The 26,447-nt window shown below is 39.6% G+C and overlaps 1 protein-coding gene across 2 annotated transcripts in view; it reads left to right on the top strand.

The window, feature by feature from the left end:
• The first annotated feature begins 284 nt into the window (after positions 1-284).
• Rab27a (RAB27A, member RAS oncogene family) overlaps positions 285-26,447 on the top strand; it is a 76,296-nt gene continuing 50,133 nt past the window's right edge. The window contains exon 1 of one of the 2 annotated variants that reach the window (XM_027925834.2): positions 285-420. The gene's annotated coding sequence lies outside the window, so the exon portion shown is untranslated. Of the gene's footprint in view, positions 425-26,447 lie in introns of both variants that reach the window. The other variant, XM_027925832.2, reaches the window with a different exon arrangement.

Raw genomic sequence — 26,447 nt, 5'->3', positions numbered from 1 at the left:
ATCCTGGGGCAGTTCGTAAATGTCACCCTTGTATCTCGAAATGAAAACAACTCCTATCGTTTCTCTCTTTCTAGAATAGGGCAGCCGAGACTTGGGACAATGAGGAGAGGGTGGCCTTTTTGTGGCTCACAGGAAGACCCGTGGGGCAGGTGCCGCCAACCTGGGAGCGGTGCACGAGGCAGCCCTGTGTGATCACCCGTCCTTCCCCTCCTCGGTCGTGCGGGGGGTGCTCCACTAGGTGACAGGAGGAAGCGGGAGGTGGAGGAAAGAGAGGAGGGCCCGCCCCCACCTCGCTCTCCTTTACGGGAAGTGATGTGGGGCCAGACGGAAAATACCCGCCAAGGACCCAAAAAAGGCCAGCAGCGGTGGACGCCGAGGGCAGGGGCACAACTGCGGTGGGGCCAGGACCTCCAGGCCGAGGCAGGTAAGGGCGGGAGGCAGCTGGAGCAGCGGAGGCGCGCTGGGGTCCCGAGCTCCCGGCAGGTCCCAGTCCTTCCCGGAGGACTGAGCAAGGTGGCGGTGAGCGGCGAGTCCGCCCCGGGGCTGGGGTTGGAGACTCCTTCTCTCCCGGCCCCGCTTCGCCTAAGTGTCTTTGCTTCTCCCAGGTCCTCAACACAGACCAGCAATGACGTCCGCTGAGGTCAAGAATTAGACCCCAGATGAGGCTGGGGTCTGAGGTCACCTCACGGGGGCAACCAGGTGCTAGAATCCCTATACGAAGGGGTGGAAACTTCACTGGAGAGAGGGGAAGAAGATCTGGGACCTTGCACGCTGCGCCCCAGTTCTTTCTTCCCTCCTGTTGTTTTCAGTTTAATTATGTGAGGTCTTTACATCCTTGTTGGTAAGAGTCTGGACTGCAAACTAGCGGTGTAGGGTGTGGGAGAGATTCTCCCCTTTCTCCTCGGTTAGACAGAAAATCCTACCTGGCAGGCAAGTTCTCTGTCATGACTGGTGTTAGGGCTGATGAATGACAGGCTTAGGTAACTATTGCAAAAGCCTGTCTCTGTCTCAATATGTAACCATTTGCAAAGTCAGGCCTGAAGTGAAGGAAATCTTGTGAGCCCTTTATTAGTTTTTTTTTTTCTTTTAGCCTCCTTCTGATCACCTGGGCTCATAGGGTCTCAAAATCTTCTGCCCCAGAGTCCTTTTCTTTACCCCTAAGGACCAACAGCTGTTGGATGAATCCTCCCTGCATGGTTGGCCTATCAGTCATATATTGGGTAGGTAGGGATATGGTTATGCCACATAAGCATTTTGTAATTATGTCTTAAAAACTTGCTTCTGAGGGAAAACACAGCCTGGAAAATAGGGAGACTAATATAATGCTGAAAGAACCTGTGTAAGGGTTGTTCTTTTTTATATTTTACCTTGGTTTTAATTCTTCCATTTCTTCTTTCTGGTGGTTTGCCTTGATTTTTAGTTTTGATTAAAATATAATTAATCCATCTTCTTTTGTTGCTTTTTCTTAGTGTCAAATTTAAGAAACCATTGTCAAATCCAAGGTCATGAGGATTTATACTTATGATTTTGTATACCTAAGAGTTTTATTTCTTACATTTCATTCTTTGATCCATTTAAATTTAATTTTTGTATATGATGTGAGTTAGGGGAGTCCAGCTTCATTCTTTTTCATGTGATATCCAGTTTTTCCAGCAGCATTTGTTGAAGAGACTGTTTTCCCCCTTTGAATGATCTTGGCACCTCTGTTGAAAATTAATAGACCACATGTGGGGGTTTATTTCTGGCTTCTGAATTCTACTCCACTAATCTGGCATCTATCCTTATGCTGGTATCATACTGTCTTAATTATTGTAAATAGGCAGTAAGTTTTGAAATTTGGATGTGTTCTGAACTTTTTCAAGATTGTTTTGGTTGTTCTGAGTTCCTTGAATTTTCATATGAAACTTAAGATCAGTTTCCTCAGTTTCTCAAATTCTATTGCCTCGGTTTTAGAATGAATGTAAGAGTTTCCTCTAGGAACCAAACTTTGATTTTCCTTCCCCAAATCTGCTTTTCCCTTGGTCTTCCCCATCTTAGTGAATGGCATCTTCATTCTTCCAGCTGCTCGGATGAAACACACTGCAATCACCCTCCATTCTCTTCTTTCTCCTGTACCCATTATCAAATCCCTCAACAATTATCACCAATTCTACTTTGAGAATATATCTAAGATAATAACCATTCTCACTCTTTTACCCAGTTTCTGTCATCTGTTACCCGGATTACTGCCAAAGCCTCCTAAAGAGCTTTCCTGCTGCCGTTCTTGCCCTCTGCAGTCTATCCTCGACATAGTGGCCAGTGTGCTCAAAACTCTCCAATAGTATATTATCTCAGAAGAACAACAGAGTCTTCAGAGTGGCCCATAAGATGTGGTATATGGCTTTATCATCTGTTGCTCTTTCCTTTGCTTCCTCTGCTCCAGCCTTACCTTAAGGACTGCTATGCTTGCTGCTTCCTCTGCCTGGACAATGCTCTTCCCTCATATGTCTTCATGTCTTTCTCACTGACTTCTTTCAGGTCCACAGTTATTTTCATTTTATTTTTAAATTTTTTGTGGTACTGGGGATTGAACCCAGGGGTCACTTAACCATGGAGCCATATTCCTAGCCCTTTTTAATATTTTACTTAGAGACAGGGTCTCACTAAGTTGCTGAAGGCCTTGCTAAGTTGCTGAAGATGGCTTTAAACTTGCAATCCTCCTGCCTCAGTCTCCCCAGCTGCTGGGATCATAGGCATGTGCCACCACATCCCAGCCCTAAAAGATTTTTAATAAACTTGATATCTCCTGAAAAACAAGGCTTGCATGTTATAAGTCTGAGCCCCTGAGAAACAAAATGGTCTTGCCATTGTTAAAATATTTTTATTTGCTCCCGACAAGGGTAATTTTTCCCTTCCATAGCTTTCACTTTTTAGATGCCTTATGCAGATTTGCTTGGGCCATATTTGTTTCTCTGCCTTTTGGCCAGGAAATTGAGTTTATGATCCAGTTTCCCTTAAGCTGATTACCTTGGGAACAGACATGAGCTCTGAATTGGAGGCAGGGATAAAGTTCTTGCAATTAACTTCGTATCCATAGCAGGAGGAGATGGGTAGAGTAATGAGCATCCAGCTTGTCTGAACCTCCCTGTCTGGTTGTTTGTTTCACAGAGGGCACACCGCATAATTTGTCTCATATGATTGACAATGTTCAGTAACATTCATATTTTTTTAACTGTCAAGTAAAATTAGATGCCTCAATTACTCAAGAGGAATGGGAAAGTTTTGTTCCTCCTTTACTGTTTTTTGCCTCTGTGCATGGTACTCTTGAGAAGGTCTCCTATTAATGCCTTAGCCATCAATCAGTTCTTAGAACGACCCACATGTATGGAGTCAGGCTTTTGATTCTTTTTTTTTTTTTTTCTTGGTGCTGAGGCTTAAACCAGGGCCCTCATGATTGCTAAACATGTGTTCTACTACTAAGCTATAACTCCCACTCCTTGACTTTTCATTCTTAAAAGCAAAATTCTACTTTGAGGATGGAGATGGGATACCAGATTTACTAAATAAAAAAAGTTTAATTTGCATTTCAGATAAACAATTTTTTACCATAAGTACATCCCATGCAATATTTAGGGCATACTTTTACTAACAGTTATTTGTTATCCAAAGGCAAATTTAACTGGACATGTATTTTTTCTGGCAGCCCTAGTCAGAAGTCATGTTTAAGCATAGGAAATGCATCCTATTGTGATAATGTCCAAAGAATGACTGACTGATGGCTCATTCTGTGCATATACCCATCTTAATAAAGGAGAGGATTTGTAAACTCAAGTAATATTAGAAGGTTTGAGAGCATTTAGTTTTATTTTAGCTTTTATAATTCAAGAAATTTGTATCTAGAGAGGTTAAGTCACTTTGTCAGTGTCACATAGAGTTAGTGGCAGAGCCAAAACTGGGACTCTAGGACCAGTAGTAGGTTTGTTGCATGATGCCTTACCTTAAGAAGTCACAGGTAAGTTGCTTCTGTTTTAGTGTTGACCCCTAATCACTCTGTTGTCACCCAATAATGATCACCCCCTTGTTATAGTGTTCTTTCAGTCCCCAGATCCATCTGGCAGCCTAGACTATTCTTATGAGACACTCTTGACTCTTCTCTGGGAGCTACATGATTACTGAAAGTTACCATTTGGTTGTATTCACTGTTGTGATACCAGAAAGTCTTTTATTCAATGCGTTTTTATTCCTTTTAAAGACTTATTAATATTTTCTTTCCCCTTTTAAGGTGGAATAACCAAGAGTAATTCCACAACAGCCAGATTGAGTAATTATTGTCTTATTGAATGCCAGCTTACTTTGGGTGGCCTGTCTTACAAAACTCCTCATCCCTTTAAATATAAAAGCTATATGACAAGGGCGAAGCAGGGTAGATAGGTATATGTGACTGATCTGTTAAAGATGTGTCCTATTGATTGATTGATTTTTCAGTTGGGAATCAAACCCAGGGCCTTGGACATGCTAGGCAAGCACTCTTACTAAGCTATATCCTTATAACCCAGATGTGTACTTTTAAAATATTGTTTTACTACTACTGCTACTACTACTACTATTTTAAAATTATTCACACCTATTTAAGAAAACATCATTGAAAATGAAAATGCTTTCTCTAATTACCAGTAACAAAAAAACTATATTTCAGAGTCACTAATCTTGTTTTTTTTCATAGCTTTATTGGTTAATTCATATAAAGCCTTACCAGCTGCCAGGTCAAAGCATAATAAAATCAGTTGCCAAGAGACTAAAAAATCTGTCTGTTCTTATTTGCTGCAGTCATCCCACCACATGGTGGCTGGTCAAGTCCTAGCTGGGTATGGCTAGATACTAATCTCCTGGGTTTTGTGTCGTTAAAAGCAAAGACAAGGTCTCAATCAGCTAAACAGGATTATAGGGTATTTTTATTCTTGCTATCCTAGATGTAATATGGGATGAGACGTACAGAAGACGGTTGTAATTGAAATATTCATTTGAGATATTTAAGAATTTAAAAATATAACCAATAGTTGTTGGGATTTTATAAGAAAGTGACCCCGATAAATGAGTGAAGAGATCTAGCAACCCTTGAAAAGATTTGGTATTGTCCTTATAGTCAGATCTCTAGACCAAATGTGGCCAAGCAAACTGCTGGTTGTTCCAGGCTGTTTTTCCTCTTAGTAAGTACAAGGCCAGCTCTCTACTCTGCTATTTACCCTAGGCACAAGGGCCATGAAGTGGGTTGTGGTATTTCTTTAGAGACTGACTAACCCAGAGTTCCAGAGTTCTTGCTTAAATGTGAAAGAACCAACACAGCCAGAAATCAGTAGGCTAGTTTTTAGTTTCCATATTGCCTGTCATTAACTGTGTGAAATCACACCAGTGGCTCTCAGCTGGGTGTGAGTTTGTTCCTATTCCACTATAGGATATTTTTGATAGTCATAACTGGGGAGTTACTACTTGCATTTAGTTGGTAGAGGCCAGAAATGCTGCTAAACATTCTACAATGCACAGGGTAACAAAGCATTATCCTGCCTGACCTGTCAATAGTACTGAGGCTGAGAAATCCTGCATTAAAATCACTGAAACTCTTTGGCTTGCATTTTCCCAAGTTACACATTCTCTCTGTCATAGTTAACTAAACCTAGCTCTACCATTGTGGTCCTTCTAACCTGTCCCTCACCCCAATAGGGCTCAGGTATCTTGTATATTTTTAAAAAATCTCTGCAGGGGATGATGATGAGCAGTGGGGTTTGAGAACCACTTTCCTCAGGGATCATGTGAAATGAGGTACTTGGTGGTGCCAGATTTGCCACAGAAGAGTGGACCTGGTGGAGAAGCCTAGCACTAGGAAGTGAGAGGCTGGCCTGCAATGCCTGTCTTTGTGTGATTCCACAAGTGCAGAAGCCTGCCAGAGAGACCACAGTGGGCACCTGAAGGATTACACAGGGGTGCTCTGGGCTGACTAGGGACTGAATTCCCAGCTGACCCCCATACCCTATGCCAGAGGTGTCATGAAAATAAAAGTTAAGATTGGACAGGGCTGGGGATTTGGCTCAGTGGTAGAGTACTCGTCTAGCATGTGCCAGGCCCTGGATTCAGTCCCCAGCACTGAAAACAACAAAACTGGACAATTTCTTTACGAACACCCCATTTCCTGCTTACTTAGAGCTTCTCTCAGAGTTTGAAAGTCAGAAACAAAAAAACTCCGTGTGACTCATCATCCTATTTTGCCACCCAGATAAGGAAGCCTCATTTCTTACACTTGCTGGATTGAAGAGCTGGTAAGGGGCCTTTGAAACCCTATGGCCCAGGTCCTCCTCTATCTCCCAAGTTCAGAACTAGCCATGGAGCCCAGGCCACATGGCTGACTGATGGCAGGGAAGGTTCCTGGAGGCCATTCTGCTGGTTTCCTGCTGCATTCTTTTTATGCCCCTATGCTAATATTTCTTGATGATAATCAATTTAAGGTGGGTAATCCAAAACTGTGTTGTTTTATTGCTTAAAGGAAGTGGCTTTTAGATGGAACTTTACTAGTGATCAATGGGTCTTTGTCATGAGGGTATTGTCATTAACATTGACCCAACACATTGTATTCCACAATGAATAAAAATAAATTCACCAGTTATACACTTTCATCAGTGGCAGTTCACTGAGTCCTTGTGTGTCACTTGGTAGTCATATGCTGGGCAATCACAAGTTCATTTCCAATCTTTTTTTTTTTTTAATATTTATTTTTTAGTTTTAGGTGGACACAATATCTTTATTTTTTTTTTTTTTTATTTTTATGTGGTGCTGAGAATCGAGCCCAGTGCCTCACGCATGCTAGGCGAGTGCGCTACCACTTGAGTCACATCCCCAGCCCCTCATTTCCAGTCTTAATGTCTCATATCTATAACACTCAAATCACACATACTTCACACAATGGTATATAAACAGGTCACAGAAAAACTAAGAAAGGATTAAGGCCACCAGCCGCAGGGTTACAGGATGCTGTGCCAAGAGCACAGGCAGATAGAGAGAGAGAGATAAATGCTGAGTCAAAGAGCCACTGTAGGTAGTCAGATAAGGATTTTAACAAACCAGTTCCACAGAATTGTCAAGGCACAGGTTCCATACAGACAGCAGTTTCAGTTTCAGAGTATCAACTTGGAGTGGGCCATGTGTGGTCATCACAGGTAGGAGAAACCACACTTTGTCCCGATGGGAACAGGAAATTAGAGTTGTTGCTGTGGCAATTTTTAGGGGCAAGGCCTATGATGAGTGACCAGGTGATGGGGTCAGGGTGCCACTGTGTTCAATCTCAGGAGGCTCTTTCTATGGGTCTTGAGTGAGGGGCTCTCATCTGGTAAGGTTGATAAGCTCCTGTGTCTGGTGTTCCTGATATAATCTGGGATGCCCATGTGTCCAGGTACTCCTTGATTTGGTTTGATAAATTGGCATGTATAAGTTATTTATCAATTTGTGCCTTATGGTGGTGTTGGGCAGATGGTGATTGTTGGAGTCATTCTGCCCTGGCACATGTACTCAAAATGGCAAACTGCTTTATAAAGTGGAGTAACTCAGGTTTAAGCACAGCTTTAAAATTTCAGTTTTATACATCTGACAGTAATTTAGAGCAATGCACAATCTGTTCTCCACAGTCTTCCTTGGACCCTTCTGAAATATCACAGAAATGAACAACTATATTGTGATTTTTTACCTTTGTTAAAGCAAGGAGTCCAGAAATATCTAAGTGCCTGACACGATGGTTCCTTGGTAACATTCAGATTTAATTTCACGTCACACCACAAAGATGTCTTCCTGATCACTCTGTTGAAAGTACTTTCCAGTCACTCTCTGTCCTATCATTGTGTGGTGTTGTCATAGCACTTATTACTATTTAAATTATTTTATATTTATGTTCACCAGCTTATTGTCTGTCTCTTCCTAATATAGTCTCTATATGAGGATGGAGGCTTTGCTTTGTAAACTACCATTTTCTGAGTACCTAGAATAACATCTGGAACATGGCTAAGTTAATAATGAATGAATGAATAAGAAAACAGTTGTTTAGAGAAGGCCATTTTACAGATTCAGTCATATATAAGACATATTTTCTCCTACACATTGATTTTTTAAAAAATATATATATTTTTAGTTGTAGTTGGACATAATACCTTTATTCCATCCATTTATGTTTATGTGGTGCTAAGGATCGAACCCAGGGCCCCACGAGTGCTAGGCGAGCTGCTGAGCCACAATCCCAGCCCCTCCTACATATTGAATTTTGATTTATTTTTTAAAACTAAACCAAGAATATTAATTTGTTGATACATGAGAAATGAAACTGTGTAAGCAGACTAGAATCTTTTGTCTGAGGACTAGGATACTTGTTTCATGTTAAAAAAACTTCATGTAAAGGAGGAAGGCCACTTACAGGTGCCAGCTCAGGGCACCGGGAACTTAAAAATCAAAACTACCCAAGGCTTTCATGCTGAAAGAAGCCTGAAAGATCACCATGTTACGTCCCATAGGGAGTTTTTATTTAAAACATATCTCCAAAAAACACATATTTTCAGTTTCTCCTTTGGAAATTCTAATGTGTTAGGTGTGGGGTTTATGGCTTAGAATCCAGGTTTTATTTAAAATGCTACTCTAGTGATTGTGGGTACACATCCAGATATGGGGGCCAGTAACTGAGCCACCTCTACTTTTAGGTGAATAAACCGAGGCTCAAAGAGATTATGCTTTGCACTCAGGGTCTCGTAGCAAGTGAGAAGAAGGATAGAACTCAGATGTACCCATCCATTCTCTGTGTCTTTCAAAAAATATAGTAAGAAAGATTCTCTGAGGTAGAGGCAGCACAGCCTTGGTTTTAGAAATTGTTGGTTTATTACTTTTCTGTGTATTTACATGTAACTAACTAGTCTTGTGTCAAATAGGAAATACACACAGCATAGCTTTCTTTTTTTTTTGGAACTGGGGATTTAACTCAGGGGCACTCTACCACAAAGCCACATCCCCAGCACTATTTTGTATTTCACTTAGAGATAGGGTCTCACTGAACTGCTTAGTGCCTTGCTGTTGCTGAGACTGGCTTTGAACTGGCAATTCTCCTGTCTTAGCCTCCCCTGGGTTAATAGCCACCACCTGGTCCCTGGCCATAGTTTTCTTTTTTGTTACAAAGTGTCAGATCAATTAGACACTGGATATTCAGGCTATAGAGTAAACCCCTCTACAAAGTGTGTGGGCCCAGCAACATCACACCACCTGGGAACTTGTTAGACATGCAGATTCTCAGCCCCACCCCACACCTACTGTATTTGAAACTGGGGACCCAGAGTGTTTTAAAACCACCCAAGTGATTCTAATGCATGCAGAAACTTGAGATCCACCATCCACTGGTACCCAGTCATTGGTTCAACCTGCTGACCTTGGCCTTTGCAGTTGACAACTCATTAACACCAAGGCCTTAAGCTAGCCATCTGCTTTTCTTGGTAACATTTATTCAAAACATGAACAGTTTTTAAAGTCTTCATTAGAATGTGTGTAGGAGATGGGGAAGGGACTAATTACTATTGAGTCTCTGTCATATGTGAGGCTTTGTGCTTGAAGCTGTTACTTGTTATACCATTTATTTTTCACACCCATCCTGCTAGGTAGGTATTATCCCTATTTTACAGATTAGGAGCCTGAGGTTGGTGGAAGTTAAAAATGGGCTTCACCTAGGGATTATTTGCCTAGCTATAATTGTGCACATGGCTGTTTGTTGTCTCCCTAGAATAGTGGCTCTCAAACCTTATGCATAACCTGGTGGCCCCTGGGAAATTTGTCATAAATTCAAATTCCCTAGGTCTTCTTTGCAGAGATCCTTATTCAGAAGCCTGGGTGGGACCCAGGACTTTGGATTTTCATTAATACCCAGGTGGGCATCAGGTCATACTTGGATCCATTTACACCTGTCCTAATTGGTTGACCAGATGACCCTCAAGCCTTCTCTGATGTTTTATGGGTCTCCTGGGGCTGGGAAGAAGACATATTGAGTGTGAGAGGAGGGAGCTTGGGGGCCTTTATAATGAAGTGAAGTCTTTCTATGCTTTGCTGTTTCTGCTGCCTTTTACAGGGGTCCCAGGCCATTTGGCTTTGGGTAACTGGTGGTCATTTCTATTATCTACCCCAAATTTTGTAACTATTCTCATAGCAATTTTGCCCTTGTGTTAGTGGTGTGCACAAATGTGAGTGACTTCTTCCAGGCTGTAATTAACATCTATGGACTGGGGGTGTGGCTCAAGCGGTGGATAGCATGCTTGCCTGGCATGTGTGGGGCGCTGGGTTCGATCCTCAGCACCACATAAAAATAAAATAAAGATGTTGTGTCCACCGAAAACTAAAAAATAAAATATTAAAAAATTCTCTCTCTCTCTCTCTAAAAAAAAATCTATGGAGTACTGAATGCTTCAGCTTTTGAGGTCAGAAATGGTGTTTTGTCTGTATGGTGATGAGGGTGCTTATTTTTCAGGGATAGGATTAACATTTAATGAATTATTTGGTGATCCATTAGAAGACTGAAGGATTTGGTGCCATTATGAGGGGGAGAAATTGAGGTACAAATTGTAAATAAATTTCAGATATTTGATGTCCTTTGTGAGGTGGCATGCTAATTTCTGATCACAAGTTTAGAAGTAGCTACTGCAGTGAATACCCAAGGGCTTTCACAATGTAAAAAAGACATATATGCAAAGACAGAAACTTGCTAGGCCTTTGCCTAGTAGAGAAGTCAAACAATATTCAACTGTCAATTTTCTTTAATATGTCTTAGTCCCTGAAATAAATTGTGTGGGAAAATGATGGGAAAGAAATTCACAAAGGCAAATATTTTAGCCTTCTGGGACCCATCAAATATAAAGCAAGTTACAGGTTATCTTACTAAGAATGCTTTCTTTAACCACATAATATCAGAATTGATAATAACAATTGGGTATAGCAGCTACAGGTACCAGTGTCAGGAATTATATAAACATTCTCTCTGAAGAGCTTTTCATAATAGATATTATCCTCCATTTTATGGTTGGTTCAACAAAGATCAGAAGGATTGAGTAATTTGCCTAGTCCTGGGTGGAGTTTCCAGATGCAGAGCGTTCAGTGCTACAACTCTGATGATCTCTGGTGTACTGGAATGGTTATCACCCTGAATGTCACCCAGCCTACTGATCCATGGTGGACAGTAAGGAAGTAATCCCAATGGGTTCTGAGCAGACAGATGGCTAATAACTTGCCATCCTGCTTCACAGAGAGAGACCCTCAGAACATTCTTTGTGCCCATTTCCCCCCATTTCACACACTGTTCTCATAAGCTCGGTGATTTGGTTTCCAGGTAGCTTGTTAATGAGAAATAGCACACCAGAGAGGGCAGGACTTGTTCTGGAAAGGCACACTGATTTCTGTGGTGAGAGGGAGAGCTGGTTGATAGCACAGGTGAGACAGGGAGAATGAAATGTAAATTCATCAAAAACATGAAATCAATATATTAGGAGCCACATATTACAGAGGCAAATGTACCTTGAAAATAGCTATTATTGATCCATCTACTTATGTGCCAAACATAGTTTTAGGCACTTATAGGCATTATTACATAGTTCAGTCTTTACAAAACAATCCTATTATTATTCCACAGATGAGCTAACTGAGGCACAGAGGTTAAGTAATTTGCTCACAGTCACGTAGCCAGAGTGGTAAAACTGAGATTTAAAGGCAGTCTGTTTTGGCTCCACTCCCCCATGCTTTCTTGTAGGAATTTTACAGGTTTTTTTTTTTTTGTGTGTGTGTGTGTATGGGTGTGTGGTACTGGGGATTGAACTTAGGGGTGCTCTTTTTTATTTGAGATGGTCTCACTAAGTTGCTGAGGCTGGCCTGGAACTTGTGATCTTTCTTCCTCAGCCATCCAAATTGCTGGGATTCCTGGTGTCTGCCACTAGCCCCATCCAGTTTCAGATTTTATGTGTAAGTTGATTTTTGTGTGTGTTGTGTAAGATAAAGGTCTAATTTAATTCTCTGCATTCTCAAGTTTCCCCAACACCATCAACTGAAGAGTCCATCTTTTCCCCATTATATGTTCTTGGTCCTCATATTGAAAATTATTTGACCATATAGATGTGTTTATTTCTGGGCTTTTTGTTCTGTTCCATTAGTCTATGTATTTTTTTTCTGGCATCATGCTGTTTTGATTACTATAGCTTTGTAATATAATTTGAAATCAAGAAGTGTGATGCCTCCTGCTTTGGTGTTTTTTTGCTCAAAATTGCTTTGGCTATCTGGGGTCTTTTGTGGTTCCATATGAATTTTAGGATTTTTAAAATTTCTGTGAAAAATTCCATTGGAATTTTGACAAACTGCATTGAATCTATAGATCACTTTGGGTAGTATGGCTATTTAAACATTATTTCTCCAATCCATGGACATGGGATATCTTTCCATTTGTTAAGTCTACTTTAATTTCTTTCATCAGTTTTAGTTTTCTATATGTAGATCTTTCACTTTTGTGGTTAAATTTATACCTAAGTATTTTGTTTTATTTTATTTTATTGGTACTTGGGATTGAACCCAGGGGCACTTTACCACTGAGCTATATACCCAACCCTTTTTATTTTGAGACAGGTTCTTGCTTGGGACCTCATTAATTTAAAGAAACTGACCTTGAACTTGTGATCCTCTTGCCTCAGCCTCCCAAGTTGCTGGGATTATAGGCATGTACCACTGCACCCGGCTAAGTATTTTATTTTTTGATGTTATTGTAAATGAAATTGCTTTCTTAATTTCCTTTTCAGATAGTTCATTGTTAGTTAAAAATACTAATGACTTTTGTATTATTACTTTGTATCCTTCAACTTTACTAAATTCATTTATTAGTTCTGATAGGTTTTTTTTGGTAAAATCTTTATTGCTTTCTATAAATAATGTCATGTCACCAACAAATAGAGATATTTTAATATTTTTCTCTTTTTGTTAGGATGCCTTTTATTTTAGTCTCTTGCTTAATTGCTCTGACTAGGACTTTCAGGACTATAGTGAAAGGAAGTGGCAAGAGTGGACTTTCTTGCCTTGTCTCAGATCTTAGAGGAAAAGCTTACAAGTTTTCACCACAGAGTGTGATATTAGCAATGGGTTTGTCAGATATGGCTTTTACTTGAGTGTCGAGGTATATTCCCTTTATCCCTAATCTGTTAAAGAGTGTTTATCATGAAGGAGTGTTGCATTTCTTAAAAAAATGCTATTTCTTTCTGTATTAAGATGATTGTATGGTTTTATTCTTCATTTTGTCAATGTAGTATATCATATTTATTGTTAGTTATATATGTAACCATCATTGTGTCCCAGGGATAAATTCTACATCATGATGAATAATTTTTTAAAAAATGTATTGTTGAATTTTGTTTGTTATTTTGTTGGGGATTTTTGCATCTATGCTTATTAAGGATATTGACCTGTAATGTTCTTTTTCTGGTAGTGTCCTTGTGTGACTTTGGCATTACTATAATGCTGACCTCATAATGATTTGAAAGCATTCCCTCCTCTTCAATTTTCTGGAAGAGTTTGAGAAAGATTGCAATTAATGCTTCTTTAATATTTGATAGAACTTACCAGTGAAGTCATTTAGTTTTGGGTTCTTATTTTTTGAGTTTTTGTTGTCTTCTTTTTTTTTTTTTTTTTTTGATTACTAATTTAGTCTCCTTACTCCTTATTAGTTTGTTCAAATTTTCTATTTTTTGATAGATTTGATGCATCATGAAATTGCTTCTTCTGGATTATGCTAATTGATGACACAGAGTTATAAATTTTGTGTCAAATATTTGTAAATTTTCCAATTTCCCTCCTGTTATTGACTTCTAGTTATCTAATAATTTTCTTATTGATTTTCTGTCTGGAGGACCTATCTATTGTTTAAATTGGGGCACTGAAATTCCCTATTATTATTGTATTGTCTGTTTCTCTCTTCAGTTTGGTTAATATTTGCTTTATGTATTTAGGTGCTCCAAAGTTGAGTGTATATACAGTTACAATTTTTATATCCTCTTGAAGAGTTGACTGCTGTATTTCTTTATAATTACTTTCTCTTTCTCTTGTGACTGTTTTTGACTTAAAGTCTATTCTGATATAAATATAGCCACCCTGCTTTCTTTTCATTTTCACTTGAATGAAATATCTTTTTCTATTCCTATACTTTCAATCTATGTTGCCCTTACATCTAAAGTGACTCTTTTGCAGGCAGCACATAGTTGGATCTCAGGTTTCAATTCATTCTATCAGTTTATGTCTTTTGATTGAAGTTCAATTCATTTACACTTTATTATTGATAAAGGACTTACTTTATTATTTATTTGCTCATTGTTTTCTGAGTGTTTTGTAGTTCTTTTGTTCCTTTCTCTTTGTCTTGGTGTGCTTAATAGCTTTTGAAGCAGAATTCCACCATTTCCTTTGTTTTGTGCCCCAACATTCCCCTCTCCAACTTCTCTCTCTCTCTCTCTCTGTCTCTCTCTCTCTTTCTCTGTATTACTGAGATTTGAGGAAGTAGATGTACCTATTCAGTTTCAGTATGCCACTATTTTTTTGGGGGGGTGGGTGGTGCTGGGGATTGAACCTAGGGCTTTGTGCATGCAAGGTAAGCACTCTACCAACTGAGCTATATCCCTAGCCCGTCAGTATGCCATCTTTATTCTGAAGTCTGAAAGCTATTTTAGAAAACTTTTAATGCAGAATTATCCTAAAATGTTTTTATTGCTTTAATGAGAAAACCTTTTGCACTCTGAAAAATATGTTGCTTCTGTTCAAAGTATAGTGGATCTAGGAATATCTGTATAACCTGGGCATCATCTGGGTGCTTGTTAGAAATACAGAATCTGGAGCCAGGTGCCTATAATCCTGGCACTTTGGGAGTCTGAGACAGGAGAATCATGAGTTCAAAGCCAGCCTAAGCAAAAGCAAGGCTTGCAAAGCAACTCAGTGAGACCCTGTCTTTAAATAAATATAAAATAGGGCTGTGGATGGGGATGTGGCTCAGTGTTTGAGTGCCCCAGTATCCTGCCCCTCCACAAAAAAAAAAAAAAAAAAAAAAAAAAAAAAAAAATCTGGACTTCTTCACAGACATATTGAGTCAGAATTAACATCCCCAGGGGATTCTTATACACAATAAAGGCTGAAGTGCTAATATAAAACATTACTTAATTTCTACTATAACTAGAATAAACTAACTTTAATAATTCTGGGTTTAAAAATCTTGGTACATTTCCTTATTAAATTATTCTCCAAATTCTAGAGGTTACTGAGACATAATAGAGAAAATATGTAAGTTTTCATGAAAATGTACCCTTTTCCCCCCTTTATAAACCATGCCTTTATATCTGAGTCAGCATCAGATGTTAGCCAAAAATTCTACTTCATTTACCTTGAGAGATGTCATACTGGTTTTGTCCAGTTTTTTGAGTTACTCACAGCTCTTGAAGTTTTGGTGTGATTTTATAGATTGGGCTGATTGAGTCTTCAGTCACTTTTGGGCTGCCAGAATGAGAGAGTAACTTCTCCTAGAGGCAAGGGATGGATCATTTAGTTATATGCTCAATGTCTTGTCTAATGATTAGTAAGTGCTCAAGATGTGACCGTGGGGTGAATGAATCAAAGATAAAGGTTTTCTACATTTTTGGTATTAAAATTTTCTTTGATTAACAACAACAACACAAAAGGTAAATAACATGCAATGTCTGCCTTGGAGATATTCCACAACTAACAAGGGAAACCCCAGAAATATGGATAATTATGGATAATTATGATACACCGGTGACCAGTTCCAGAAATAGTAAGCACAGAGAAGGGGCATCTAACTCAATATTGCTGGCAGAAGGAAAGTCATGGCTAAGTCTCTTGATGATCAGTTTGATGGGTTTAGAGCTGTGACTCTCACACTTTTCCATGTATCAGAATCACCTGGAGGGCTTGTTAAACCACAGACTGCTGCATCCCATGCTCAGAATTTCTAATTCAATTGAGTGGGCCCAAGAATGTGCATTTCTAACAAGTTCCTGGATGGGGCTGATGATACTAGTTTTGGGGCCAGATTTTGGGAACCACTGGCTTAGAGAATGACAAAAAATTCTGGTGGTTGTACTCTAGCAGCTCACAGACAGGAGACAAGGAATGATAGGAGGTTCTGGGAGCCATTAACAAATTTTATGGAACATAGTGATGGACTCTCATTGATCTTTTGAAAAGAGCAATTTGGGTGTGGGGTAGAGGATGAATCAGAGGTGGGGCCAGGTTTGGGACCCAAAACAAAATAAGTGGTTTATCATAGTCATCCAGACCAAAAATAATAAAAAATCGGAATGAAGGTGACAGCAGGAAAGACGCTTAGGACTTGGAGGCCAATTGGAAGTGGGAGGAGAAAGAGGGAGGAGTCACTGAGGGTCCTGGGATTTCTGGGTGTGTGCTGGGATTATTTCTGAAGACACAGGAAGAGAAGCAGGTCTTAAGCAGTGATGGGGAGAAAAGCAAGGGAGGTAAGTTGAGTGCATGTCATGTTGACTTTGAAAAGCTAGTGAGATATCTGGGAGGAATCCCGCAGACAGTTTTACTCACGGTTCTGGAGGCCAGGAGCAGCATCTGGTAAGTAATCTGCTCTTTGATCTCTGGTATTATTAGTTTGGATCAGTCACTGTATTTGTAAAAAAAACAGTGCCAACAGAACCTTTAAGGGCCTTGACAACATGATAACTTTTCGAGTTGTTTTCTTAAGAAAACAAATGTAGTTTCTTGATTCAGAGGACAAATGAGATTTGGAACATTAGTCTTCTAACCCTGAAAGAGGTTAATAAAGCTGCCCTGTGTCTGAGAGCTCAGAGGAATTGGATTTTAGTAAGCTTGAAAGGGACAAAATCACTTGACTGGTCTGCAGGGCCATGTGAGGAACAGCTGAGACTAATTAGCTGGATTGTGGTTTTCTAACAGAGATGCCTGTCTTTGAAAGTTGATAGAGTGAACTGCTTTTCAAAAGGCTCCTTTGAGAAACGTTGATAAGCAGGCCATTTTGACTTTAACATTTCTCTTTGTCTTAACATTAGACAAAAAGTAATGAACAGGACATGTGATTAGAAGTTGTTAATTGTTGACCTGTTGGCAACTCCAGTCTCTAAAGTTTTAGAAAAACACAATAAACGGTTCTCTATCCTGTCAAGGTATGGTTTTGCATTTACTTATTTTTTTTCCCTTGTAGTGGTTTTGAGCTCTGTCATGCCAATTTTCAGATATTTAAACAATGTGCAATTTATCATAAATGTCATTGTATATATTGTCAATGTTCTTTTACTATAGACTTCTTGATGTCTGTTCACTTTCTTGAGATTAGTTTGAAAAGTGCATTTGTAATGACCAGCAAGTGGGTACAAATACCAAGTGCATTCTTTCTCTTTTCTTTTCCTTTGCTTTCATAAAGTCATACAAATTTGTATTCTCAGATAGCATGATGAGTAAGAGAGCTCACTAAATAATTGAATTGCTCTAAAAATCTTGACCATCCTCTGAAAAATGTATCCACAAAATTCAAGTATATTAGAATTTTGTTTTTAATATTGTTAGTAGCTTTCAGCTTTCATGGAGAAATGTATGTATGTGTTTTAGTATAAGATGTATTTTTTCCATTTAAACACGCCTTCAAGTCATGGCAGTTTTGTTAGGTTTGGTTAGAGCATGTAGTCATGAAAGGAAAATCACATTTATTTTAGAGATATAGTGTGAAGAATTGGAAGAGTAAAAGGTGGGTGTGGTGCGTATGATGTGTGGTTTCAATACACAATTATCTTTTCTTGTGGGTATTGTATTAGTTTGCTATGGCTGTGGTAGCAAAATACCATAAACTAGATGGCTTTAACAACATAAATTTGAATAAGACATGAATAAGACATGGTCTTGCCCACTATCCCAGGGTTTAATCCAACATATGAATCCAGCTGAATGTGTATGTATTTACTTTTTGCTTCTGTTGAGTTGCGGCTGCTCTTCTAATTGTGTGTCCCTGGAGGTACAATCAGGTCTGTGGCACGTGGACAGCTTAATATCCCATAAGAAGCATGTGGAAAGGCTCCCTTGCCCTGAGTGTGTCCAAGCATAAGTTAAGGAGTGGGAGGATTCTTAAGTTCATCTGGTCCCGGCTTCTCCCTTTACAGATGAAGCATTTGAGGCTTGTAAGTACTAAAGTCATTTGGCTGGTTACTGTTGGTGCCTAGCCATCCTGCTGGTGTCCTGCCCTCCACTTCAATGTGTTGACCAATATGTCATCTGGTTTTCTTTGACACAAGCCCATGCTTTTTACCTTGGAGTGAACCCAGAGCTCCACCAGAAATGTGGATCTTAACTGCCACAAAGAAAAAAAACTGTAAATTTTGGGGAGAAGTGTTTATTCATGAGGGTGTCTCACACCTAGAATGTCCAGGTTGATTTAATGTATTTTCAGGGAATTAACCCCCATCTTGGTTGCTTTCTCTTTTATCATGTTCTCTTGTCCCTTCGAGGACTGTTGTTCAGTGATCTTGCAGCCATTAGCAACTTTATTTTTCTTTCTTTCTTGCGGCTGCCGCTACCCACAAGACAGGAACTGTGACTAAAAAGGAACGTGCTGATGAGACCATGCTGGCCAGCAGGGTGGCACCATGGCAACCAGGGCCTGCCTGTCAGCAGGTCCTGCCAGCCCGGGGCTGTCTCTCTCTCTCTCTGCTATTTCAGCTTCTGTTCTCTCCAGACCTTCAGAACCTGAGTGTTCCACAGGAAATGGTGCCCCTACCAGCCCCCACTCCACTTCTGTTTTCTCTTCTCAGGATTAAAGCTTCCTGCGATATCTGTCCATCTTTTGCTGTTATTCCTTTCTTCCTCCCTCTGAACTTGGTTGATTTAGAGCCAGAGCTCAGGGCACAGACAACATGATAACTGATGAGTCATTTGAAGCCCATTAAAAACCAAAACTAATCCTGGCAGGAACCATTATTTATTTGCACCTTTATTCCCCCCAACCTTGCAGTGCTGGGGATCTATCCCAGGGCCTCACATACTAGGCAAGCGCTGTACCTCTGATCTATGGCCTGTCTCCTTTTTTTTTTTGGCTCTTTGCAATGGGCTCTGCCTTCTGTACTCTTGATACTGCTGCAGCATGGCTGAATGCTGCTCTGGGGCAGCAGAGATCCCCTGGCAGCCACTGGGAACCAGGGAGGAATGAGTAACTGGTGAGGTGGGGGTGCTGCTTGAGGGATGAGCCTGCATTGCTGCTTCTTTGGAGGCAGGAGTCGCTTTGTTCAAACATGGGCATAAATTATTCTTCCAAGAGCTGAGAGCATTGATTGTTTTGTTTGTTTTTCTTTGTCTTCCCCATTTCATATCTTACCAGGCTTCTCTTCCTGTGATGAAATCTGAGCAGGGATCCTTTAGCTGGATTCATCTCCCAGCAAATTGTGAATGGATCCCCTGTTTTCACAAAGAGACAGTGCAAACTGTGTTCACCTGGAATCTCTGTGTTGTGGTGAGCCACTCAGCCCAGGGACTCTCACTATTTAAAAATCTCTTTCCCAGAAAATCTCTTTCTTCAGATCTCTCTTGCTGCTCCTCAGGTTTTGCCTCTTTCTTCACTCTAAGTGTGTGTATCTTCTCTCCCATGGCCTTGGGACATAGAACTGTGTAAATGACCCATTTCCTTATTTACTCTTTTGAGCTTTAGTTCAGTTTAGTTCAGTCCCAGATGCCAAATACAATTCCCATGTGGGTTATGTCTACATAATATAATGCAGTATTTGAGAGTTGCCTGAGTTCACATCTTGTTTCTGTCATTTACTGGCTATGTGACCTTGGACAAGTTACTTAATCTTTTGTGTACCAATTTTCTCATCAATAGATTAGGCGCCTTTAGGCTCATTGTAAAGACTGCAGTGTTAGTACTTTAAAAGGTTTAGAAAATGCTTAGTAAGGGTTAGCTGTGATAATAATGGTCTTCTCAAACCATCTTTTCTTCTCTGAGTTGATAATACCATTAACTCAGTTATTAAACTGGAAGTCTTAGTTATCTTTAAGTTCTGTACTCAGTTAAGAAATTATATTGATTTCTGCCTCCTGAATATATCATGAATTAATCCCTTTCTCATCCTCCCTACTGTCACTGACAATTGAAACCCTCACCATCTCTTCTCTTATGTCTCAGTCACTTTGAACTACGGTAACAAAGCACTGCAGACTGGATGACTTATATACAGTAGACATTTGTTCCTCATGTTCTGGAGACCGGAAGTCTGAGATTGGGGTGCCAGTGTGGTCAGGTGCTGGTGAGGGATCTCTTTCAGTTGCAGACTCCCAACTTCTTATATCCTTATATGACAGAAAGAGCAAACAGATTCTCTGACCTCTTTTTATGGAAATCCCATTCATGAGGGCTTCGCCCTCATGACCTAATGGTCTCTCCAAGGTCCATGTCCTAATACTATCAAAAAAGTCAGTACATGACTTTGAGGGAGACACAACATCAGTCCATATAACACCATGTACTTCAGATGCTCTTTATGTTCCCAGTCTGTGGCTGGCTGCCAGGCATAGATCTCATGTTCCTCTCCTACATAAAAGCCTATGGTGGCTTTCCATTGCCCAGAGAATAGCTCAGACTTGTAGTGCCATCTAAGAGTCCTTTTAGGCCAAGGTTCCAAACACTGTTCCATCTCTTTAGCTCCTGTTCTGGACACACCCTCCTCCACCTCCACACGCCATGTTAATCACATCCATCTCTGAGAACCTCTTGATGCACTCTAAGTAACCGTTGGATTCTTGTAAGTCTAAACACAACCCCCCTTGCACCCACCCACCCTATCTATCCATCAGCCTCACGTGTACTCCCTTCTCAATGGCTTTTCAACCCAGTCTGTCTTTTTACTTGAACATCAGACATCTCTTGCTAAATCCATCAAAGATCAGTCACACTTTTAAGATGAACATCAATGATCATTTTGCTTATAATTTCTGTTATCTTTAAAGGATAATGCTTATTTAACTGACATGTGAGTTAAAGCCCTTCCCCACATTATCTTGTGGACTATATAAAATTTGTTCATTCACCTCTGTCACATGTTCTTCTCTGTGTGTAGATGCTCATGTTCTTCTTTTAGTCCTTGGCCCAGAGGGGCCTCTATGAAGTCTCTGATTCTCTGCTTAGGCCGAGCAGGCTCCTCCTCCTTCCTCTGGCTCTGCTTCCCAGCCCTCTCACTTCCCAAAGTTTTTTTTTTTTTTTAATTATTTTTTTGAATTTAAAAAAAATTTATTTATTGATTTTAGGTGTAGATGGACATAACACAATGCCTTTATTTTTATTTGGTGCTGAGGATCGAACCCGGGTCCCTCCTGTGTGAGGCTAGCGCTCTACTGCTGAGCCACAATCCCAGCCCCTCCCAAGGTTTTATGCACACTTTTGCTAAGGTTCATTGTTCGTTTCCATGCAGAGTGCACATACTGGGCTGCTGCTCTTCTAGAGCAACGATGGCCTTGGGGCTCACTGTAGTGAGGAGTGCAAGCATGTGTTCAGTGATGGCTTGTTTACTGCATTGTTTAACTGATGTGCTTCTGAGCCGCTGTCTCAATTTCAATCACTCAGGCTGTCTCAATTCAGTGGCTTCTAGGTTCACTGGTGTAGCTTTTTATCATTGATGGAAACCACATATCAAACTTCATTTAAAATTACTGTCAGCTTCTGGATTGGTAGGCATAAGTTGTGATGCATTCAATTTATGTTACATTTGAAGTACATTTAAAATATATATTTCTTTTTTTAAAAAAATTTAATGTATATTTTTTAGTTGTAGATAACACACAGATCTTTATTTATTTTTATGTGATGCTGAGGATTGAACTCAGTGCCTCATGCATGCTAGGCAAGCGCTTTACCACTGAGCTACAGCCTCAACCCCAAATATATATATTTCTTAGGAAGGATTCTTTTTTTTAAAATTATTTTTAGTTGTAGTTGGACACAATACCTTTATTTCACTTATTTATTTTATGGGTGCTGAGGATTGAACCCAGGGTCTTGCACGTGCGAGGCAAGTGCTCTACCGCTGAACCACAGCCCCAAACCCTTAGGAAGGATTCTTACACGCATCACAGGCAGAACAACCCATTCCCATGTCATTCTATGCTTTTTATCTGTAATTTCACATTTGTCATTTGAGTCAAGATGATTTTTCTCTAAAACAACTTAAAAGTTCTATTAAAAAACAGATTCCCATCTAGTATAGTTTTTAGAGTTCTGAAAGTGTTTAAAACTAAAAGTGATGAAAGGTGTGTAGAAATCACAACACGAGGATTTACTGGTTTTTAATGGTGTTAAGAAAGCTAATCACTACTGTCAGTAGTTGTGGAACTCTTTGGAGTTAGGTGTGGATTACCATTTTGTGTTTTGTTGTGATGTTGAATTTGCTTTCTTAGAACTAAAGGCTCTAGACTTTTGTTATAGAGTGGCTTGCTGCTATTTCTTTTGCCTTAAGTACCCCTTTTCATTTCTGGATCATTCCTGCCCTAACCTTTTCATCCAGACACACCGCATGCACATGCGCGCGCGCACACACACACACACACACACACACACACACACTTTTTTCAGTGTTTGAGATCCAGTCCAGGGCAATGAGAATACTAGGCAAGCACTCTACCTCCGAGCTACATTCCTAGCCTATCTTTGTTCAAATGAAGATGCATTTCATGGAGTTAACTGGAATTTAGATTATGGATTTTGTATAGGTGTGATGAAAATAAGTTGGCCAAGTTTTTTTTTTTTTTTTAAGTTGGTCTCAAATAATTAGCCAGAGCTTAGAAATTTGTTTTCTTCTTCTTCTTCTTCTTCTTCTTCTTCTTCTTCTTCTTCTTCTTCTTCTGATTGAACCCAGGGGCACTTAAACATTGAGCCACATCCATAGCCCTTTTTATTTATTTATTTTTTATTTTTGAGCTAGGGTCTCACCAAGTTGCTTAGGACCTCATTGAGTGGCTGAGGCTGGCTTTGAACTTGTGATCCTCCTGCCTCAGCTTCTGGAGCTGCTGGGATTTCAGGTGTGCACCACCATGCCTGTCTGTTTCCAACTTCTTAAATTTTAAATTTCAAAATTAAGATGTGATTTTTGACACGTGGTTTGTCTCCCTTAAAAAATAGTTTATTTTTTAAAACAGTTTTAAGTTCATGGTAAAGTGCAGCAAAAAAGTACACATTTTCATTCATCCCCGATCCTTTCTCCCCACAGCCTCCCTGGTTATCAACATCCTCAACGAGTGGCACATTTGTCGATGAACTTATATTTATACATCATTGTAACCCAAAGTGCATAGTTTATATTAGAATTCAGTCTTAGTTTTATAACTCTATAGGTCTTGATACATGTATAATATGTATCTACTAACGAATACAGTATCATACATAATAATTTCACTGCCCTAAAAATCCTCTCCTTTAACCCCTATAAGACAATAGCCAAGCTTTTATCTCCATAGCTTTGTCTTTTCCAGAACATCATGTAGTTGGTGTTATATAGTATGTAGCCTTTTCATATTGACTTCTTTCTCTTAGTAATATACAATTAAGTTTCTTCCTTGTCTTTTCAAGGCTTAATAGCCCATTTCTTTTTGGTGCTGAATAATATTCCATTGTTTGTATGTGTCATAGTTTATTAATCCATTCACCTACTGAAAGATGTCTTATTGCTTCCAAGTTTTGGCAACTATGAACAAATCTACTATGAAATTCCATATTTTTTATGGATATGTTTTCAGCTCATTTGGGTAAATATTAAGGCATGTGGCTTCTGGATCATATGGTAATAAATGTGTTTAGTTTGTTAACAAACTGCCAAACTGTTTTCCTAAGTGGTTGTGGAATTTTTCATTCCTATTAATAATCAATGGGAGTTCCTGTTGCTCTACATCTTCATCAGAATCTGGTGTTATAGATTTTGGTTACGTTAATAGGCATGTACTGGCATTTCTTTGTTACTTTAATTTGCAGTTCCATAATTATATATGATATTTAGCATATTTTGTATGCTTATTTTCGACTTATATATCTTCTCTTATGAGATTTGAAGGCATTGAAGAATATATAAATAAATGGAGAGATATACACATATAGGTAAATTAAAAATATTGAACATGTTAATCTTCTAAGTTGATCTATAGATTTAACCTATTATGTCCCATTGTCCTCTATAGAACTGAAAATTTGGGACTTACTGGATTTTGGTGCAATCCCAGTTAAATCCTCTTAAGTTTTTCGAGGAACTTAGATGGAAGTATGAAGGGTCAGGAATACCCATAGCAAAGTGGAAGACTAATCCTACAGGATATGAAATCGCATTTTTAGGTAATAGTAATTAAGGCACTGTGGCATTGACCCAGAGATGGTCAAAATGAACAATGGGAAAGCCATAGTCCTGAAAAAGATCTTCCTACATATGGCAAATCACTGGAGAACAGTTGATTTTATTCAATAAATGATGCTATTATAACTGTCCTTAAGGAAAAAATAATGAAATTGGATCCTTACATACACTAATTTTCCAATGTATTAAAGCCAGAGAGCAATACCTTTAGGAAAATAACATAGAAGAATGTCTTTATTACTTTAAACAAAGAAAAACTTCTCCAATGCAATATAAAGAGAAATAACTATTAAAAATTGATAAATTAGGTGTTGGGGTTGTAGCTCAGTGGTAGAGTGCCAGGTTACTGTTCTCATGACTAAAAGGCTCAGGGGTCACTCCAGTTGAATTGGGCTAACTGGGCTGTGCAAAAATAACCACACAAGAGACACAAATACCTTTTTCTTTGGGGTCGCTGTGATGGCTCCTCTGACCTTAAGGGTCCACAGAAAGAGAGAGAGTGAGAGCACCTGCTGACCCCTTTTATTGAGGAGAAGCTATTCAAATGAGGCAAGGGGTCAGGTTTCAGGGGGCTGAGTCTATCTTCATGATGTCCACTGTCAGCAGGTTGACTGACACCTGGGTAGGCCACACCCAAGGGCACAGTAAGAGAAGGGAACACACACAAGGCACTTCCATGGAAGATTCTATCCTAAACAGGGCAGGGGGTTATATTACAAAGGAACAGGTGAGCATAGCTTCACCCATGGGGCTGTAGCAAGACACACCATGCATGAGACTCTGACCCTCGAACCCAAGAAGGGTGGGGAAAGCTCTGCCATATTTCTGCGACTGAGCGCCTCAGCACCCAGCTGGGGAGTGTGACTCAGTCACGTGTAAGGATGGTCTCCCACAGTAGAGGGCTTGTCTAGTGCATGTAAGGTGTTGGGTTCGATCCTCAGCACCACATAAAAATAAAATAAATGAATAAAATAAAGGTATTGTGTTCAACTACAACTAAAAAAAATTTAAAAATTGATAAATTAGTCAAATTAAGAGTCATTAAAAAGGAGTCACAAGAAAGAAGAATATATTTGCAGCATGTATGTGTGTGTATATATAATATATATATTATATACACACATATATAATATATATATTATACACACATATATATCTCACAAAGGTTTGGTAGCCTGTATATATAAAGAGCTCCTATGTGACTATAAGAAAAATTAATAGAAAACTGGGTTTGGAAGAGCTGGGTTTGGTGGCCAATGCCTGTCCCAGTGGCTTGGGAGGCTGAGACAGGAGGATCATGAGTTCAGAGCCAGCCTCAGCAAAAGTGAGGAGCTAAACAACTCAGTGAGACCCTGTCTCTAAACAAAATTCAAAAAAGGTCTGGGGATGTGGCTCAGTGGTGGAATGTCCCTGAGTTCAATCTTCGGTACCACCCAAAACCCAACAATGACAAAAATAAACAATAAACAAACAAATAGGGGAAGGACATGAATGTGCTTTTCTATAAGAGGAAACAAATTGAGTGTTCCACAAATTAAAAAAAGATGCTCAACCTTATAACCTGTCAACGAAATCCTAATAGGGATCACACTGTATTTCCTTTTGAGAAGTCTGACAATAAACGCCAAATGTTGGTGAGGATAAGAAATTGGGAGTGTAAAACAATTGTATTGGAGAACAATTTGGCATAATCTTGTATTATTGAGAATCCCCTCTTCGACATCAACCTGGAGCAGAGCTCCCCCATGGTATTCACTGAGGGCTGAGGACACAGGGCATGGGGATGATTTTCAAGCATTTCTCTGTGGATGTGGCTTTGCTAATTCCTCACACTCAACTTGCCCATCTGATATCATCATCAGTTCCTCCAAAAAATCTGATGCTCACACACAAACACTTACTTTATGCCCATTCCAGTTCTTTCCCGTCCCCCACTTCAAATATCCTGTTCTGTTGGTAACATCATTTTGCCCCGCTGGCTACCTGGGTTTTTCATTCTTTGGAGTCCTCTTTGCCATTTACTTTTCCACC

Source organism: Marmota flaviventris, chromosome 2 (assembly GCF_047511675.1).
Source record: "Marmota flaviventris isolate mMarFla1 chromosome 2, mMarFla1.hap1, whole genome shotgun sequence".
NCBI lineage: Eukaryota > Metazoa > Chordata > Mammalia > Rodentia > Sciuridae > Marmota > Marmota flaviventris.
This window is presented reverse-complemented; position numbering and strand designations above follow the sequence as displayed.